Consider the following 21,809-nt stretch of genomic DNA (forward strand, 5'->3'; position numbering starts at 1 on the left):
GATTCTTGTCATGTGTACTTATAAAATGAATGCATGTGATTAAATTTCAAAACTTGAATTACTTTCATAATTTTAATGGCTCTCTTTCATACTAATTCTTATACAATCATATTTACATTCTCAGCATTTATTTTCAATCGACTGGAAAAGGAAGTTCTGTGTTTATCAAGTATGAGCAGTCACTCTTTGACAGGGAAACGTCAGCAAAAAGGTTTCAAAGGGGGAAAATTAAATAACAGCCCATTAAACCGCACCATTCTTTAATCGCCCATCTTGGCGCATTTGGAAAAGGGTGTGCCCCAAGAGAGGAATCTCGCATGTTACAAGGGCCCAACCCAAAATACGTTGAACATGGTAAAACAGTAAATTGGGTCCGCGGTAACAACTAGCGACTAGTCGTATCCCCTCGCCCCCCGCACTCCCGAGTCTCCACTAAATTTCCTTGTTCGTCGCTCGACAATATCCTTGAAATAGGTGGCTTGCGCGGTTTTTCGACTCGGAACGGCCGTGGGAGATGTTGGGGAGAGTACTCTGGATGCACGCTTTAAGGTGTTTTCGTGCGAGATAAGAGGGCGGAGGAATGTTAATGAGGGGTTTTAAGGGTGTGTGGTTGAGGCTGGCTCGATCCAGGGATGCGATCCCAAGAGGATGTTGTTGCGTGAGACGGAGGAGCTCGGATGTTCGACCCGCCCACGCGGATGCGGCCGCCCCCGCCGCCGACGTGACAAGCGCCCGCGAGGCCCATTCACCACGCCATTAACCCCACCACTACTGGGCCTCTTGGGCTACCATCCGCCCCTGCACACAGCGCTCGCCAGTGCTCTCCTTCCCATCCCCCGCCCACACCCCCGCCCTCCTCTCCTCCGACCTCAAGCAGTCGGCCGAGCTACTTCTTTATTTTTAAATCCAATTTCACGCTTTAATGTGTTCCTTGTTTGCCTAGTATTGGCTCTTAAAATTAGCTCGGTGGGTCTAATATTGTAGTGTTTAGCCACGCGTTCTCTGCGGAAGCATACATTCCGAAACGAAAGAAATATTACTGGGAAAAAGTGAGTTGTGCTTGCGTAGTTCTCATTAAATGTGTTGTCGTTACATAATATTGTTGAGTATTTTTGTTTTTTCATTAAAAGACTTATAGTTGGATTGAGTTGCAAAAATCAAATATGTTCCTGCAATGCTAATCCAAATTTCACAATATTATCCTCAAGCATGCATGAAAAATGTTTAACTAGAATAATACCATATAAATCCTTCAAAGTTAAATTTAATTGCATGTGTTTAAACTGCTCAAAATCTCTGCCTCTATTCTATTCTTTTTCTGTTCCCTTAGCATAGAATAAGAAATTTCCTTCACAACTCGTAAAACTTTATACAGTAAGTAAGCTCACCCAATGCGAACTTTAGCTTTAGTTTATTTTCCACTACAAATTCTGCGTTAGAACCCCTATGCATCATCCATATTAAAAAAAAGTAAATTCCATCTTTGACAGTAACTTAGTGAAATACTCCAGTATACTCTTAGTGAAATACTCCAGTAATAAAGATGATTGAAATGAGACATTTACAGACATTAAATGATTTTTTTGCCTAAATCTGAATCCTGGATTGCCAATTTTTTAATTAGTACATTAGACTTGAGATTTCAATGTTAGCCCTTAAAAAGTAAATTAGCATGAAGCCAATGTAATATATACCTGCCTACTGCATTAAAATAAAAACTCAATATACGCTGAAGTATCATAAATGAGAACAGGATTTTACTAATTTTGAAAGCCTAACTGACTTTAATCATTTAACCCAAATCCTAAAGCCTCACGAATGTCACCTCCAGCACCAATTATCTATCTTAAAGGTTGTGGTTACGAAAACATTCCCAAGGGCATAACTATTGCATAGGTACATGTATAAGTACAGTCTTCATCAGCTACTGTTTCCAGAAGAATATGCCCTTAACTTAATTTGCCACTGTACACTAAAAGAGTATTTTCAATGGTGATGAGGTGATCCTACTAAACATATAGCCAATTCCTTAATACATATCTGGTATGTGGATTTTTTTTCCTGACATCAATTAATGCATGTAAGATTGCTGTATCAGCATTGATTTGATACCTCACCTGATAATGTCGTTTAGAGAAGAAAAATCATTGCATTGCTCGCGGCCGCGGTTTAGAAATCAAGCAAGATGACTGAGGGGATCTCCTCTAAGAGAGATGGTGGATTTTTTTTCTCCTGAAATTCTCGCCACGAAAGTTCTTGTAGTGATATTCACAAAATGTTACGGTGTGTTCAGGTATTTACTTTTCGTCGCACCTTCTCCCAAATTCTCCCCCAGGCTCACCTACGTCCAAACTTTTTTCGTCTCCCCTTTTCGTCTTTCTCAGTCGAAACTCTTCCCCCACCCACGCACTCTCTTTCCACCTCCCCCATCCCGAGGTCGAGAACTTCCCTCCATCCCACGATCCGCAGCGCACTTGGGCCACCAGGAACCTTCTCCCTCCACTTCAATTCCCTCCTCACCCCGTTAACCCCCTCTCCCCGCCTCCTCACCCCGTCCCCTCGCCATCCACTCCGGGGACCACGGCGCGGCGTGGCCCTCGCCGCGAGCCAGACACTTGTTCCCGTGAGAGGAGCAGGGCCCCTGCGAGTTTCTCTCGTCCGTCTCCGCGTCTTCAATCTCTTCCCCGCACATTCCCCCACCCGATTCTCCTCCTCCTCTTCCTGCCTTCTTCTACGCCCTTACCACCTCTCTATCTCACCCCCCCCCCCGCTTCAACAGCTCCCTTCCTCTTTTTCTCTCCCTCTTTCCATTCTTCCTATTCTTGACTCCTCTTTCTCGTTTTAATTACGGAAACAAGAGTGACTTTGACTGTTTGCTTAACTCTTCCGAGAACTCACGAGAGCGGAGAGTAAGAGCGCTGGTGGAGGGTAAGGAAAATGGCAATGCGAGGGGTGTATGGGAACAGAAGGGAAAAGGCATGGGAAATAAGCTCATAATCAACGATATTGCGGAGCCACCAAAAACCGTTAGGGGCCAGTTCAGACGCTAACATGTTTGCCTATGCCATCGGAGAGAAATTACGGCATATAATGAAAGTGATTCCTATTTGATGGAATTAAAAAACGTATTCACCTCTATGCCGTGAAATTTAGAAAGCTTTGGCATGTCGTAAGGCTTTTCACGGCAACTTAACGTCATTATTGGTTTTGCTAAATGTAAAAATATATTCAGATGGTTGGAGTTTACCCGAGAGGCTTTGTTTCAGGGTTCAGATAATGGATCTTAAAAGTATTTATTGTTATCATTGATGGATACGTTGTCCTGGAGAATCCTAAGCGTAGATGGATAAGTGAATGGTATTCCATTGCCCCAAAAATATCTCAAATACTTATAACCCCAAATTCACAAAAATCATAATGAAAAATATATAAATCCCGAAATTCACTCAAGAGTTACTTAAAAATGTGATGCATGGAGCGTAAATTGATCATTATAATAATAATCAGTTTTTGTGAATAAGATTCAAATTTGTAAAGGAAAATTGAAATCACATCATCTTACATGTGAATTTAAATCTTAAAAAATCAAAAGAATAGCCGAGACCAGATTTACTAGAAGAAGTCATGAATGAGCATGGATACTTAGTGTGTCTAGATCTCTTCTTGAGAAATAGTAGGCTCCGTTTGCCCGAAGGACGAGCAAAGTTAATATTGCGAATTGATATCGGACAAGTAGCAAGTAAGATTAGTACAGTTGAGCCCGTTAATCTTCAATGACTTGTATCCTTCGTGTGCCTTATAAACTACCGCATGTCTTCATCAACGTCAAAAATCTTACTGTCAGGCTTTTCCTTGTAACTAACCTAACAAGACGGAGCGGTATAATTTCTAACCAATATATATTTAGTGAAGCCATTGTAAATTCTGTATCGTTTTTTTTCACTAAATGAAAACATTTTCCTTATTTACGTTACTCCCGTTTTTGTGTCCGATTTATTTAATAAATATAATGTTTAACTATCTACGATTCAATTAGTTTAGAAATGTATGTGATATGAGAACGTAAGATGTAATGCAGAACTTGTAAGGACACAGAATCGTGTCCGGGTAGTGCATTAACACTTCAGCATTATAGATAAGTTGAATAAGCTTGTAAAGGCATTATCAGCAAAAGTAAACAAATAAAAAATGTAGATGTATCCTTTCATCAGAATGATAAAGTACTATAACAAAGAACTAGCAGATAAACTAAGAGACAAAAATGAAAGCTACAGAAAATCTTTAACTGTAATGTTCTCATTTGAAAGTTTCCTCTTCATTAGCTGCTTTTAGAAATGAAGAAACTATGCCCATATTTTACAATAACAGGGCCAAAGTTACCTGTTTACCTCTTTCACAATGATTATCTGTTTGATTTGAGTTGTTTAAAACCATTAGATTATAAAATACAGAAAACACTTGTGATTGAGAGACACCTGTTAGCACAAATTCTTCGTCCGTGTATAATATCTCAGCATGATTGTGCAATCAAACATTTTCCAGGTTAAGGTCTGATTTTAATATTTATGATAACTCTCCCAAAATACGGCAGATAACCGCATACGCACTAATTAGGGAGGCGTATTTAATACCTTACGTTCAACTCTCGGTGTTTGCAGAATAAAAGGGCATCTTTAGCACATACCTCTTTAGGCGAATAAAGGGGAAAGAGTTAAAGCGGAATATTTTGCATTTTAATGAACCCGCTAAGCCCAAGCGCTTATTTTCCATGATGGCCGCAGGCGTGGGGCGAAAAGGTGTTGTCAGGGGTTTAAAGAGTAACTTAATAGCGAATAATAAAGAAGTAGGGAATAACTAAACGTAGAGAGGAGGAGGGGATAATAGTAGGCGAAAGAAAGTGGGATTTAATCCAGTAAACTCTATATGAAGGACGGGAATCGAAGAAGCCTTGTGAACCGCTATGGCAGGGATTCGCGGTGAGTGGTAGATAAATTAGCCTGAAAGATTTACTATCAGCGGAGTAAGTAATTGGTGAAATCAGCGATAAATAGAGAAGGATTTTCAGTCTAGAGAGCTTGGTCAAATTTTTACGAGTTTGGTGCAATAAAAAGTATATGTTTATATCAAAATGTTTAATATATTACGTGCAGTATGCCTTACACTTTATTGAACATGAGAATATCTTCAGGAGATTAAACGAAAGTGAAAAGGATACATAATTTTTCAATTAAAATTTAAAGTTTCTCGGAATAATTAGGATGATGAAAGTATTTTATCATTTGGATCACAGATTCTCAGATTTCTTGGGATTAGATCTTCTAGGTGAGTGATACTCTAAATATGAAGGAGATAATTCGTGAAATGAGTAGCGATTATTAATCTCAAATTGCCCGAACGACTTTTATTCTCTGAATTCTCACAAAATAAGCACGAAATTCGGTCTTGATAAATATAACCCATCGTGGAATCTCCTCAAAATTACATAGTTTGGGAAAAGATGTTTTTTTTTGTTTTCACAATTTACATAACCTAAATCCTTATGGAAAACGCTGGATTAATTTAAAGGTCGAGTGGCGTGAAAAAAGGTCACAAGATTTATTTAGGTCGTTGTTCAGCTTCAGATGGTATGCGTTATTTAGGCTAATCCACATTTCTTCTCCCCGTGATCACTTCGCTCATGAATCTTCCCTTGTGCTTGAATATATTTGAGCTTTATTTAATGAATTGCGAAAATTCTCTCAAAATCCTGATCAAGTGAGAATCCTGCACGTACCCAATAGTGTACCAAATCACGCCACCCGAGATAAAAAATTGCTAAGTCTTGTATGTTTATTTTAGAATTTTTGCAATAGCGTATCAGCAATGACTCTTTACAAGTGAGGCACTTAATACTTATTTTGAAAATTATTGTATCGTAGTTTCCAGTTATTCCAGCGCTTTGGGTAACTAATGTTTAAAACCATTTTGATGAATTGACTAGGCTTTGACGCAATTGCAACTGGATATGTGGGTTCTAATCCCTTCTAGATCCTTGGAGATACACAAAGTTCTGCTTGATAGACCATAATCAGGACATTGAGATGAGGAACATAATCTATCACATCCATTTTCTTACGAACCGCACAATTTTGTTTAAAATTGTGTGCATACTTTTAAAAACTCTTTGACTCCTCAAAACATTTCGGATTATCTTTGCGGCGTACAAATTGATATTTTAGGATACTGGTGATTTATACCCTTACCGCAACGGGAGTCTAACTTAAGAGCTTTTTCTAACTCCTACAATCGTGCCTGATTTTTTCTCCAGGAAAACTTTACCAAATCACAAATTATATAAAGGGTAAAGTTAAAAAGCTACGGTGAACTATGGAGAAATTTTTCAGCTGTAAAGAGAGATGAGAGAATGGAACGGAAAAGTGGGGCCATTGGAAGCAAAACATTCACCGTAGAATTTCCAAAAAATGTTAGGCATCGCTTTCTCGTCGAATTCGTCCTGTCCTCTCGAGATCCCTAAAACAGGGCCCGAATGACAACAGCGCATGCAAAAAGGAATGGGATCTCATCGGGTCTTGAATTGCGGTGAAAAGTTGTGGCTCGCCGGCAAGGGAAGAGGAAGACTGGAGGCATAGAAGACGGGAGCACGGAAAATAAGCCTGGGAGGAAGAATGGGCGGACGAGAGTGAGAAGGAGATTGCCTGAGCGAACCATTGGAAATTCCTTCTTCTCCGACAGGACGGGCAGTATGGCGGGTGACACAAATGGCACATATCAAAGTACATATCTATGCGCAAACTCAAGAAAAGCTCTCTAGTGAGAATACGTATTTTTTTCCACGCACCGATCAACCAAAGTATTTCGACGTGCCATCCTTCCGATGACTATACCCTATTCTGGAATGAAAATGGTGTTCCCGCTATTCGTGAGTGCCTCCAAACATCAACTTGCAATTCACAAGTTAAAAAACCTTTTACATCCTTAGCATTATAAGGTCAAAGGTTTAAAATAACTTATTTCCATAGCAGTAATTGAAAGATACGTGTACAGAAAATTTAAATCGATTTTGGGTTGAGAAACACTATACCAATTGTTTTAAAACATTTCGAGATCAATTTCTGGCTGAATCACTCTAGAGATTTAAAGGTTGCATCTTCCTGTATCGTCCATCAGTAAGTCAATAAAAGCAACATCATTGATGTACTAGTTGTTGACTTTTAGAAGGGAGCGATGCCAAACAATCGTCAGATGATCGCTCACTCATCGATTACTCTTCTCCGGTAATACTGGACGGAACAAGCCAATTCTCGCCCATTAGCAAGCAAACAACGGAAAGGCAAATGGCTCGAGTTACAGTTAGGAAGGTTATAAGGAAGTAACTCGAGTAAAATGGATATGACGGGGCAACAACATCACGCGCTTGGCATCTGATTACCGCGTACCAAAAGTAAAGTTCATATTTTAAAAACTTTTGTGGCTCAACCGCTTTTCTGTATTACGGCCATGTCAAAATGTTTGTGACCTGATTGTTAGGAAAATTTATGTAGACGCTTGGCTAAGTTGAGTCACCTCCTGCCATCTGCATTCTCACATTACAGTGGTGCCATGAACTTCCCAAAGTAGTTTGCCATTCAAATTTCTAAATCCCCTCCACCCACCCCAAAGAGTAATGACCCTTTGAGGGTCACCGGACTTGAGGTCTCTCGTGCCTCGATTAACCGGCGAAGAAGTCCAGTGGACCCCGACAGAAGTAATCCAAGCGCGGTCTTCATTGGCCTCATCTTCCAAAACTCTCTCCCCCACATCTCCCGCCATTCCTCACCACCCCCAATCCCCTCCCTTTAAACTCTCACATCCTTTTCCCAACACCCCTCGTCACGGTGCGGGAATAAAAGAAGTGTAGTGGAAGAGGAGAGACTTTGAGGAGAGGAGGAGATGGGAAAGGGAGGGAGGGAAGAGAAAAGATGACTAAAGTTTATTCAGCCTCTAACTAGAAGATGCGAGTTCAGCCCATGTGAGGGCGAGGCAACCGTAGAAAGGGGTCGTCCATTAGCCCAACTCGTGGTGATAAAAGGATTCCGGGGAAAGCATTCCCATCCCATCCCTCCCGTCCCGGGCCACCCGCCACCCCGACCCCCACTCGACCGCCGCGCCAACGCGACCGTATTCCCCCCCCCCGCCCATCCCCACACTGCCTCCCCCACTCGCACCCCCACCCCCTTCTCTCCCTCCTCCATCCCTTTCTATCTCTCTCTCTCCGAAAAAGCCCAACCGTTCCATCTTCCGGCCGACGCCGACGCCACCCTCCCCACTCCCAAAAACCTTGCGCTCTCCGCAACAATCCCCCGCAATAACATCGCCGCCTTCCCCATCGCTAGCTGCCCACCGAGTTCTCCGCCCTAACCCCATCTCTCTGCCCTCTCCCGCTTCCCCCACGTCACCAACCACCCTCTCTCTCTCACCCCGCCTTAACCCTTTACTCTCCTTTCACCCTCTCCACCACATTGGGCGATCCGCCGAGTCAACAACTCAGCATTTCCCCCTTTCGCACCGCCCCTCTGAATCTCCGTCCTCTCTTCCTTCCCCGTCACCCCTCCCCACCCCCTCACCACGTGCCGTTTTAAACATCCCATTTTCCCTCCACAACCTGCTCTCTGCTCTCTCCTTCTCTCTCTTCCTCTTCTCTCCTTGCCCCTGAGGATTTCACCTCCTTTTCTCTATTCTTGCCGTCTTGAGCACAGGGAACATCTGCCAAGGACATAATGCCACATTTGGAAAAGGAAACATTTGTCCTTTTCCCCATCAATGTACCGGCTGAACGTTCGAGTGTGCTCTCCCCTATCATCTTCCCTTCTCAGAAAATTTATAACCCAATAAAATTTTAGATAAATACCTCGACGAACTAAAATCAACGAAAATTTTTGAAATCATAATCATTTTAGCATGTAAGTTGTTTACCATCAACAGTACCTACGGTAACGGAGGGCGGTAAGCGGCGTAACGGTTATGGCAAAAGGGGAAATATTCGCGGGGCTTCGCCGCACTTTAATATAAAAGACGCCGCATCGGTACCGAGCTCCAAGCTTTAGGGCAGCATGTACTCAGAGTAAAGTAGGCAAAGTTTTAGCATCGGATATTATCACTTTTATATTGTATTAATTGACTGTGTCTCTAAAAGATATTGATTGTTGCGGAAGTCGTAATTTGAATCATATGAACATGAATGGTGTGAATGTAATAAAAGATTTTAGTGTAAAGAGTGCTTACTGAAATCTTTTATATCTACGATCTGTGGAGATCATATCGCTTTATGGCCCTCCGAGTGTGATTTAGATACCAGCACTCGCTCTTGTCTAACGCGATACAAAATGATAATCATAACAAAATCAAAGTTAACCTCTCGTAGAATTGAAAGTCAAAAATTCCAATTTAAATCTTTACTCGAACACGCTCATTATTGCCTTATGCAGATAAGCATGCAATTGTGTGCGTGCTCTTGTGTCTGTACGTGCAAATATATTTTTATGCATAAGTGAACATATATGCATAAGAGGCTGGTTCCCTAACAACCACCAATTGCGGTGACTTTTGGGGTATTTTGTAGATGTAGATGGGTGTTGCGGATTAAAACAAAATCGTACCCTGGGTAGGTCTCTTCAAAACCGCGACATTTGGCTCAAACAATGATCACTCTTAGTTAATAAAGGCAAGTAGGTTTTGATTAGATTGTGTTTCAGAATTTAAGATTGAAATTGAGAGGAGAGTTATATCAACTGTGCCTCATTAAATACGATTTATTCCTTAATGTAAGATTAATTTTGCCAACGGAAAGCTGAAAACATCTGAACAGTATTTTTACGCATTATTCCTCTTTCACACCGCATGACCGAAAAATTATGTTCTCTTGTAAATTCTTTCAAAATGTTCTAATTCTGCTCTATACGTTCTCTCGAAAACTTTTAAGAAGCAAAAGATCTTTGCTTCTTCCTCCTCTTCGTATTTCGGATTTCTTTCCATTCTTTACGTCCTTTCAGATTTAAATTCTTCCATGGCCCTGTTTCTTTCCAGAGGCCCGCCATTTATTCATACCTGTCTCCTCCGCGCACTCCCCAAATAGGCTATCCCTTCTGTCTTCCTTTTTCCCTCTTCATTCATTATTCATCCCCTCTTGTCGTCCCCAAATTTCCAATACGCCTGTCTCCCTGCTTTTTTTCTGGATCCTTCCTCCCTCCCGCTAACTCTCCATTCCCCACAGCCACCAAGTCTAAAGTTTTCACCAAAAACTAATATTTGCTTTCTTCATTTTCCCTATTCCTTCTGACATTTTTCGTTTAACGGATCATTAAAACGAATGATTCCATTCTTATTTTCTTGAGGATCGCTTTTTTTTCTTTTTTTTTCCTACGCTGATTCCCTGAGAATTGGTGTTTTTGCATCAGTTACTATCGTTTGTGAGAGGCCTCTTCTCCTGCGAGTGTAACGCGGGCTTTCAAGAAACGCAGGAACTGGAAAAAATTTTCAGGCACGAGCGAGATTTTTGCACGTTTAGCAATAACACAAAGACACACCCTTCCATTGTTAAAACAACGGTACGGCGTTCCATCTAATGGCTAAGTCAATCGCAAGACTTTACATGAAATCTGTTTACATAGCTGTAAAGTGTGAATGAGGACTCTCATTCCAAAATAAAACAATGCTTTGCGAATTTGACAATCTCGAATGCAATTGATTGCCAACGGCTGGCTCGGGTATTAAACGAAACGAGAAGAATATAAAAGCAAAGATAGAGAGATTTCACTGTTAAATCTGTAATTTAGTACGTGTTTATGCAGCCTCTTAAAATTGAACATAGCTGAAAGTTTAAAAGAGAAAGCGGACCTCATCGTCAGTTTCATGTCCCCGTCGTTCGCAGAGTCCGTGTCCGTGGCGGGTCTCGAGCAAAGAAATATTGAGATACTTGGACAGTGTGACTTCTTTTACTACTCCCTCTCTCTCCCGAGGAGATAAGAGGTGGGGGGTGTTGGGTAATAGGTGAGCGAGTGAATCGCGCTTCCCGTCGTTACGGCTTTAACGCGACGACGGCAGTCACCCACTCCACCCTCGCCTCCTCCGCCATCCGCAGCCCACTCCCTTCCCCCTCTCCCCCTCAACCCCCCCCCCACTTCCTCCCTCATTGCCGGATTGAGACCCTCCGCACGTCCGCATGTTCTGGGGGTTGCCGACATAAGTTCGAGATTGCTTTCCTGCCGAAGGGGCAAACGATCGCTTTTCCGACGAAACACGGCCGTCGTATATGAGCACGGCGCTGCGGCGGCGGTAAGCGGGGGGCTGGAGGGAGGCGTCGGTATGGGAATGGAGTGATTGCAGGGGAGGGGGGAAGAAGAGGTGAAGCGGGCCATCGCATGCAGGGATGGAGGGGCGCGGTTGGGAAGGCGTCTGCGTAGGGGCGCTTACACGGACGGGCTGGGGTCTCCATCTCTCACCCTCTCTCCCCCCACCACACCACACCTCCCCCCTACCCCCTTACCTTCCTCGCTCACCCACCGAGCTTTAAATGAGGGACATCATTCTTCGACTCCCCCCAACTGCATCGCCCCCGGGGTCCCTTTCTTTTACGAGTGCTCCTCTACCCGTCTTGCTCCTGCCCTTCCTCCCTCCTCCTCCGCGAAATCCTCCTCACAACTCTACCATCCCCCCTTATTCACCCCCTTAGCGCCCACCCTCGCCGTTCTCCGCCGCCCTCAAGCGGTTCACGACACGCCAGTAGGGACGGGGGAGGGTCGCGGTGCTTCCTCCTCAACCCCCTTACGTGGTGGTGCCAACCGACCTCCACATCCGCGCTCCCCCTTTCGCCCACTCTGCACTCCAGAAACAATGAGTGAAATAGTACGAGCCGACGTAGCGTTAGAGCCACCGATGTTCCCCCCGTCTTTGAGTGAAACACGGTTTGCCATTCCGAAACCGATTGGAAGTTTTAGGACCGAGGAGGGGAAGAATAAAAGAGGAGGACGGATGGAGGGTGGAGAGAGAGAGATAGAGTTAGAGAGCGAAGAAAATTCAGAGAGTAGTTGGGGGAGAGTGATAAGGTAAAATAAAAAAATGATTTTTTTCCAGCCGCGTCAAATTTTTCTTTCGCTTCGAATTCGGGCGGGAAAATATTTGTTTTCGTCAAGGTGAAGTTTATCCGTCACTGCTGCCTCGACCAGGTATTCCAAGGTAAAGATTGTGAAACCACTCGACGGTTCAAGTCACTGTTTAATATAACATTTTTGACACGCATATAAAACCCTTCTGGCAGATGGCGTGCGAATTTCGGTAAGTTTGTGAAGACCCCACAAGTAATTTTCACACGACAGACAACAATATTTAAAAAGTGATATGTTTGTAACATGAGAACACAATTATGACTGTGAAGAATGGCTCAAAAGATTATTTTTAAGCACAAAATATGATGGATTAAACTTTTTTTGTTTATACTGTGGAAATTAAGTATTAACTTAAAAATGTAACAGTGGTATGAAGTTATATTTAATTGAATGTTGAATGAATTAATTTTAGCTTATTTACAATGATTGAAAATGCTTAATTGGAAAAAATATTTTATGGATAAAATTCACCAGGGAGGATTCCTGGAATTCCAAGACAGTAATAAACACAAGGTTCATCTTATTTGAATTCGACAATAACAACAAAACTAGAAAAGGCAACTTAAAGGAGTGAATACTTTTAGTGATAAAAGGAGATAAAACCAAAATACAGGTTCCCTGTATATCCTTAATTTAGGCATCTCGTATAATCCAATAATAATCATTTTTAAAGATTTAAAAATTTCGCTGTTCTGCTTAAAATCACGTTAAAATTTTGCTTTTCACAGTCTGAGCCACTTAGAACAGACAAATAAGTTGTCACTTAATTAATATTTCCATACCTTTACAAAGGTTCTAACGACTCACTTCATGCTTCATTAAGTCGCATTATAACCACCCAAGGACGAAAGCATAGACGAGGAACCGTTTTCAGGTCAAATGAGTCCTTCATGCATTACTGCCCGAAAAACAGTCCATTTAAATGGGAGCACGGTAGCTATTGAATATTGAGCAAAAACCTCTACACATTCAAAAAAGGGCCAAATGTAACATGGACATTTGCGCAAAGTAAAAGATTCTCAACTTTTTACAATATTTTATGGACTAAACGTATGCTAAACGAATCCTATGACACAATTATTTAAGATTCGCATATTGTCAAGAGCTTAACAAGGTGTAACTCTTGTTCATCTAGGTACATATTGTGTATTCGCTGAAACATGTGTTGATTGAATAAGCATTGAGTGTAGCATTAACTTTTCGGACACCAATTCTCAACTTGAATAGGCCGGCAAATAATGTATCCTCAGATTTTCCCTACAATTTATTTCTTATCACTGACAGATGACAACGAAACCCCTAATTACTGATTTTCAATGGCTAATGTTCAATTCCCATTTAAGATACTGAAGGACGTTGTAAATCAAAAACCTCAAAGAACTCAAATTCGCGTTGAGAATAAAGAGAATGTGTACAATAGAACGCTACACAATAAAAAAAAACAAACTCACTCTCACTCACTCGCTAATATTTAGAAAATCACATGTGTTACACAGAATGTCTTTGGTATGGCCACTGCTCATTGCTGTTAATTTTTATGAAACTAAAGAGGAAGCCGTGATATCATATGATGATCCGCCTGCAAAATATAACTTTGATGGTTTTTCCGTCAAAAATGGGACGAACCTGTATAGCAAGTTTTGAGAGAAACTGATGCAGGCATTACAGGGATCTTCACGAGCGATTACTTTCCCTCACTCCGTCCATCTCCTCTCAATTTTTCCTCCTGTTTCGCTCAACTTTCTGTTCGTAATAAAAAAGTTGCACGAATGCATTCGAAATACTATTCCATCGAGCGTTATTTTAAGCCCGCCTTTTGATTGCATTTCCTCTTTTCCCGACATCGGTCGAACGATTGAAGTCGTCCATGCTTGCGCGGAGTTTTCTTTCCAACGTCATCCATGGCAATCGCTGTAATCTTCGCGAGAACACAAAGTGATCCATTTAGGGGAAACACTCTGAATTTTCTCCGAGCATCTCTTCCCTTCCTCTCTCTCTCTCTCTTACTCTCCGTCAGTCCTTCCCATTTCCTTCTCCGTCACTCTTCCCCCCCCTCACTTCTTCTCCCTCCCTCTCTCTCGCTCGCTCCGGGTCCCACTTGGGTCTCGAGCATGTGCGTTGAGACGCAGTTGTCACAAAAACCACGCAAGTGAGCACACACATACACACACACGCACGTGCACGCGCTCCAAGGGCGCGTTATTCCTTTAAACGCCTCGTTAGTTTCTCGAGTGTTGGGGTTGAAGAAAAAGACTCATTACGCGCCCATTAAACTTCGCTCGAAAAAGATGATTAAACGCAAGAGAAGGGGAAGAGGCCGGAATCCAACGACGATTATTAACGTGAATAAATGAGGGAGTCGCATCAACGAAATGAAATCGAGATAAAGAAAGAGATGGATGCGCGAGGAGGCGCCTCCATTATACCAACCACTTCAAACCCTGCCATTCCTGCTCTCTCTTTCTCCCTCTCACCCTTCTTCCTCCCCCCCCCTCCTCCTCCTCTCTCGCCCTTCTTTCCACGAGTCTTTTTCCTTTCCGAATGAACGAACTCCACGACGTCTGTGCGTCACGATTTTTGCCGCTGAGGAAGCCCTCAGCTTTTACATATCTTCCCCTCCCTCTCTTCTCTTCCGTCCACTCTTATTTCATTCCTTCGCCATTCCTTCATTTGATCCCTACCCTCATTCCTCTGCTTCATCTCCTTCTCGACATGCTTTTTTCGTTGAGCCTCATTTTTCTCTTACCTTCCGCAGTATTTACAGCAATACTGAGAGTTTCCGTGGCAGCAGCGACTTTTTCATGGTGCTTAGATTTTCCAGAATTAAATATTGTACCGTTTGATTATATTGAGTAAAAAAAGAAGAAACACAGGGTTACTTTTAATCAGGTAGTTTGTCAGTAAATGCAAAAGTTGTCGCCTTATTATTTCATTGTGTTCATCAATGCAATATGAATACGTAGGGTTATACGTATATCCAGACTGCCTCAGGAAACAAATTTTATCAATATATTCCTGTCCGTTAAATTACTATGCTAATGTAGATGACCCAGCTGAAAAATTAATTAAAACCTGGCGTAGAATACTTAGATTATGTTAATCACTACTAAGAAAGGTTTTTCGACAATGACAGGAATTATATGATGTTTTCTAATTGAATCCAGAGAGCGATTTATGTTAATAGAGTAATTGATGTGGACCTAGCACTTGGATGGTATTTAGCAATTACCTTTCAGTATATTAGTTTGCTGAATCTTCTGCCCTATGCTGTAATCTTTATAACTTCTTATATTAATATTTGTCATTATCTCTTGAGCATATTCCATTCCTGGCCTCCCTTTGTAGTCTTCTCTTTCATTCATTCTTCCCTCCAGCGCTGCTTAGAGATTGCCCCATTAAGTTTGCTTCTTCTTTTTCGCAATACACTCAACCAACTTATTTCTTCCATCTCTTTCATGTAAGGTTCTTCACATCATTCGCTCCGCGATTTCATCTGCGTCATTATTCTGTAACGCCGAGTTTCCTCTACTTTAACCACTTTTCTGCTCCGCTCTTGTCCATATTTCACTAGAATAGAGGAGCATTTACCATATAAATGCTTTTAATGTGTGTTTCCTTTCAGCCAAGCAAGCTTATATAGCTCGATGTCACGGACGTTTTTTTATGGTAGAATGTCTTGTTTTATTCGATTATTCTTTTCACTGCATACTTTTTGCTTATTCATCAATGTTGAGCTATATTTGTTAACAAATAATTTCTTTCACAAATGTTAGGATCAGCTGCCCTAGTCTCATACAGATTTATGTCAAATATTTATTACTTCAGCTTAATCTGCCTTAGTACTTTGCTTTTATTTGTACACTATTCATCTCTATCAACATCTGCCATTTATTTCTCCTCCCGGCCAAAATTATTGCCCTCGGCAAATATTAGGCAGGCGCATTTGTCGATGGCCAATGTTAGTAAAGTGTGAAGAGACGAGGGTTTATTATTTAAAACGGTGTCAATTAATTCTTCGTTTATATTATCATTTAGTTTGGCAATGTTTTATTGACATTAAAATCCTTGATAGAACATTTATTTTAAGACTTTTGAAAAAAATTAAAGTCTATTTAAATAAAATGTCAGCGTTTCCCTCGAGACAGGATTGCACAATACTTTCAATAGTTTTCACTTCAAGGAATCCAAACCTTATGGCTTCAAATGGCCATAGCAAAAAAGAAATGTACAGTTAAGTGTACGTTCCCACTTTCTGCCTAGTTTTTAGCATAGCCCCGATGCAGTCATCATGCGAATCTAATCCAGGAAAACTTTGACGCTGAAAGGTCCTCTTTCTCAATCAGAACCAATGTTCAGCCAGTTTGCTTTCAACTCTGCTGCCGTTAACAGCTGCGACGGCTACGACCTATCGGATTTTCTATTTGCTAGTCATGTTCTCCTATTATTGATCGGCTGCATATTTCCATCCCTTTATCATATGTTTTCCTTATTTCGTTTATCAGGGTGTCACCCTTAGCCCACCTGGTACGCACCTCCACAGTGGCCGTCAGAATTATCTGCGGGTGCCAAATGTAAACCTACCCCTCCGCTCGCCTCCGGAAACTCCGAATCCACCCCACCACAAGCCTCAAATGAACCATTCCCAAGCACCCTCTCCACAAAGCGCGCCGCTCATCCCACACAATACCCGTATGTGCACTGTCCAGCTTTGCCCCCTTCCCTCCGACGCTCCCTCTAACTCCTCGGTCGTATTTCATTCCTTTATCTTTGACCTTCCCCCCTTCCCCTAGCAACCCTACCCCACCGACCGCCACCTCCCTCTCCACTATTTACCCCCTGAACAACGCTCTCACCCTTCATTCCCTTCGCACACCTCCAAGCTCAATCCCTCTTAAGCCCTGTCCTCCACCGCCCGCACGGTATCACAACCCCTCTCCCTCGCGCCGTCCTCTCCCCCTCCCCCAGGGATCCCATCTCCCCTATTTATCCTCCCCACCCACCTGTCCCCTTCTTCTCCCAAACCCCTTCCTCCCACTTCCCTGCATTTCTTCCCTCACCCACCCCCCTCGCGATATCCCTTATCTCCCGCCTCCCACTCCCACTCCTCATCGTCATTCCATCGAGTTAACCCCCTCCCCTTCGACTTGGGTTCTCTATCCTCTTTTTCCGCACCACACGGCATATATGAACTTTTCCAAATGGAAAAATTGACTTTCAAAGGAAATTCAGCCTCGCCGTGGGAGGTCATTTCTCTCTGCGTAGGACTTGATGGCCTCTTCTCTCAAGGCTAAATTTTCTCCCAAAAAAGCAAAATAGAGAGGGATGGAAAACTCGGAAAAAGGTGCCTGGGGATGGAACAACTCAGAGACAGGTCAGGGCTTGAGACGAAGTATTTTTAATTTTTTATGACATTTTCACTTCGTTTTACCTTCGATCCAATCGAAAACTTTTTCAAAACTAGGATTGTTTTCGATTTTATTTGTGGATATGCTATAACTATCGCCAAAACTAAACAGCTGCGGGAATTTGCCGCACTTATTTCATCAATTTGGAACTGAATCATGCCAGGCACGGAATTTTAAGCTCAATATTTACAAATTTGTATATTTGGCTGCATAAATAATTTGAATATCTTAGCGACATCACGTGTTCAACGAGGGAAAACCTATTGCGGTTTTTATGAATGGCATAGATAATATTCACAGGAAAATACTATGTTCTTAATTTAGTAAAAGAAATGCTATGCTTAATGACACCGTATTATAAATTTAATGATTTCAATGGGGATTGTCACATCTATAAAATTCCTGGGTGCGCAAATAAACGCGTCTTTGGATGTCATGGCGCGCTCTTTGGTTTTGCGAATACCCAGGGGCACAACCATTCTTGCTGTTATGGGTTCCAGTCTAAATAAAAGCATGCGTTAACAGTCGAAAGAAAACAGTCATTTTCGCAGCGCTCCTTGATCTGCATTTATTTTAAGAGGAATAAATAAAAGCTAAAATAGAGCAGGCTTTAAATTTTTGTTCACGGTACTTTGAATCTATTCATTTTCATGATGCTCACAAAATTTTACAATTTGCAACCATTGAAATAAGAAATCAAAATGTAATTCCAAATCCTTCCAAATAACTGCAGCATCGATATTTTTTACCATGTTCTTAGTTTTATGTGCACTTCAATGAAGACCAAATTATGTCTTGTCGAGTGAGCGGATCACCGAACGGGGAACGAAAACTCGCCCCTAGTGTGGAGGAGAGGGATGCTGCATTCTGTACCAAACTCGGTGCTCCGTTTAAAAGCATCCCATACCGTGAAAACACAGACTTACATTTGCACGTAGCCATGAGGCGAAACGTAAATCACCTTCCAAACATCATCTCCTTGGCAGCCATCATTTTCCTAATCCATTCCGTAAATCGGCTATCTTCTCGTATCTCCCCAGCTGTGCTGCCAAGATTATCTTGCGAGATGCATGCGATATTAGCACACAATGTCCGTTTGAAAGGGAAGCGAACGCTCCGAGTTTATCTGCAATCTCAGACGTGAGATTCAATAAAAGCCAAACGGCAGAGAAAGTTGGGGGAGAGAAGAAGATAACAGCCTCTTCAATGCATTCTGTATTCCGCTTTGGCTCTTTCAATCCCGAGTTGAGCGACCCTCTGCTTCAGTGGCAAGACCCCGTCGCGCACGGCCCTCATTAGGCTACCATGGATCCCCAGTCGTCCCCTCCCACGTGCTACCCACACCAAGGAGCCCCCCTCAGTCTGCTAGAATGCAAACACAATGGCAGTGGTTCAAAGTCACGAAAGTTTGGAAAAAAAACTTGCTCATCCCCGACGGTTGTGGGATTTTCGAGGATATTCAGTCGCTAAACACGACGCCGAGTCGAAACTTCAAAGCATTAAGGCGTACAGAATAATGGGCACCCTTTCGCGGAATATCATCTACCATATTGTCTTCAAGAGTAATTCAGGTAACCCGATTACACTATGCAGGTTGCCGTAGAAATTACCCCGATTTTTCATAAGATTTTTAACAATTGGTTCAGGTAATTTAATTAAAAGAACTTTTCCAGTGGCACTCATCTGAATTGAAACTCAGTGTACGGCCAAAGGTGAATAAGATTAAACAGACGAGTTTATAAATAGCCATTGCTGAACTAATCTGTTTTATCTTAATACTGCCATTGTGTATTCCGCCTTTCTTATTCCTTCCATTCTATTCACTTTTTAGCGCCTATACACTCTTCAACGGTTATCGACTCTTCAACGGTTATCGACTCTTCAACGGTAACTCTCACCTCAACCACAACCTTCAGTAGTCCGCTGCCTCACAACATTTCCCCAACACTCTCCTCATCTTACTCGAACCCCTTCCCTCAACTTAATCCCTCCCTCCGTCCGATCTTAAACTTCTCCGTTTCTTGGTTAGCAGGATCAATGGATGATGTTTAAAATATGAAGGAACCTCACAACTCAGTTGTACCAGTTTGGCGCTAAAAAAACAGTGGTGTTCGTAAGTCTCTACATGTTCCTCCAGGTTTCACTGCGTTTGTTGGCTTCAATAGACAACAGCTTCGTTAGCATTCCAGCGGATGTCTTCAGGTAGAAGGTACTTGCTTCAGTGTACACCGCCTTTCTACAGGCCTTCCTGTCAGGATTCCCTTGGTAGACATTCTGTTTAGATGGTGTTTGCATCCGATGTAGGATGGTATGATGTTTGTGTTCCTTCGGCGTAAGAGATATTTATACATTTATTTATCATCCGTTATTAAATCACTCATATTCCAAGTAGTGTCAAGCATCATAATTTCTGATGGAATATACTTATGCATGAAAATCGATAAATCTCTTTGTAACGACCCTTTATTAGAGGAGTTGCAAAAAAACCACAAACTCTAGTTAATTGATTGTACCCTGAGGTTTCGAAATCTTCAAGCGTTTCGTTTACCACAAAAACGAACTCACACAAGCTGAGTGTCATTCGGCGGGTTTTCATCCGTCGAAAGCTGGACGTCCTTATCCAGGCGTTCCAATATTCGCAATGTCAGCGCGTCATACTAATTGATATGTTTCAGTAAAGATAGAATTAACCTTCGAAAAATGTTGTGGCATATAGAAATAATTCAGACACTGAATACCGTACTGAAAAATATGTACATGAAACTTATCAACTGATTGCAATTAAACCATTGATTAATTATTTCTCCCGAGTTGCTTAAAAATATTTTGAGTGTACGATAGAAACTCTTTTTATATATTAATATCCAACGACCAAAAATGATTTAGAAAAAAGTAGCGTCATTAAACTCATGATCAAGCCGCTAACTTGGAAATGGCGAATAAAATCTACGCTTGTTTGTTTAATCTTTACCATTTAAAATTTTCAGATATATACTTTTCATAGACATTTGTTTTTTATATAATCGTATTCATTATTATTTATTTGTTACTTCAAATTTTTTGTATTTTTCACGTAGTAAACACCTGCATTTTAAATCGTTTGCCATTTACCTAGGTCGGAAAGAGAAAGAAGTAAAATAATGTTAACCTGTTAAACAGTGAGTGCCTGTTTATTCTAAGTCTCGTCACCAAAAATTTTCGTGCAAAATAATTTTCACAGTCATCAATGGTTTACAAAAACTATAGAATTACTTTCTTAGCCACCGATTATATGAATATTGTGCTTTGAGAGATAGCCGAGTGATCGATCATACATAAATCTTATAAAAATACATCAACTGTCGTTGATGGCATCATGGTAACAAATAAAACCTCCACATTGCATCAAAGTGCAGTTGATACCCAATTATTTATAGTGATTTCCGAACTAGCATTCTTTCCTCCTCCCAACTTAATTCATGTAAAAAACCAAAGTATTAAAACATCTCTCTTTAACAAATCTCTGTACCATAACTGGTATCGCACTGCACCATTGACAAAGATCTCTCCACAGCTTGTGAGGTTTCGGATTTCGATGTGGAAATCACATGGCAGGATCGTGAGACCCCGTGGATCGCAATCTTTTTCGAGCGTTCGCTTTCGCTGACGAAGGGCTCCTCTAACATATCCATGGAGTGGATTGGCGTCTTGTGCATGGGGGAGAGTTAGAGGGAGAGGGCGGAGAAGGGGACGGACTCCGCCGGGAGACTGAGAAGAAGAGTGTGCGTGTTTTTGTCATTTTCACTCCGTGCGACGCTGGAGGCGTATTCTATTCACCCACGCGCCCCCTCTGTCACCGCGCCACCCTCCTGCCCCCACTCACCACCCCAAACCTCCAGCCCGCAATCGCAAGGCTCCCTTTCGCACTATGGGAGGTCCAAGATGAGGATACCGCTCCGTCTCTCCTCCTTCCCTTAAGGTCTCCCCGGCTTCTATATCAAGTAGGGTCTCCTTGGTGGACAAATACAGCGACCGTGAAACAAGAAATTCCTGGTTTGTATCGCGTGAAGCCAAATGAGGATAAATTTTCCAACACCAACACAAGGATGGAAATCAATTGTATCCACATTTGGGAGTTATAGTAATTCAAAATCTTTATATGATACCAAATCATAATCTTAAGGTCTTGAGTAGAGGACCGACGAAACTTTTGCCCTACGAAAGGAATATTTTAAATAAAACCAAGGAAATAAATAATTTTAAAATTGGCTTTTGCATTTTATGG

At 41.9% G+C, this 21,809-nt stretch overlaps 1 protein-coding gene across 1 annotated transcript in view; it reads left to right on the plus strand.

Annotated features, from left to right (window-relative positions):
• The window catches only part of LOC139690681 (uncharacterized), a 103,650-nt gene that overhangs the window by 76,062 nt on the left and 5,779 nt on the right, over positions 1-21,809 (plus strand). The gene's annotated exons all lie outside the window — the stretch shown is intronic.

Source organism: Hetaerina americana, unplaced genomic scaffold, assembly GCF_022747635.1.
Source record: "Hetaerina americana unplaced genomic scaffold, ioHetAmer1.1.p SCAF_3, whole genome shotgun sequence".
NCBI lineage: Eukaryota > Metazoa > Arthropoda > Insecta > Odonata > Calopterygidae > Hetaerina > Hetaerina americana.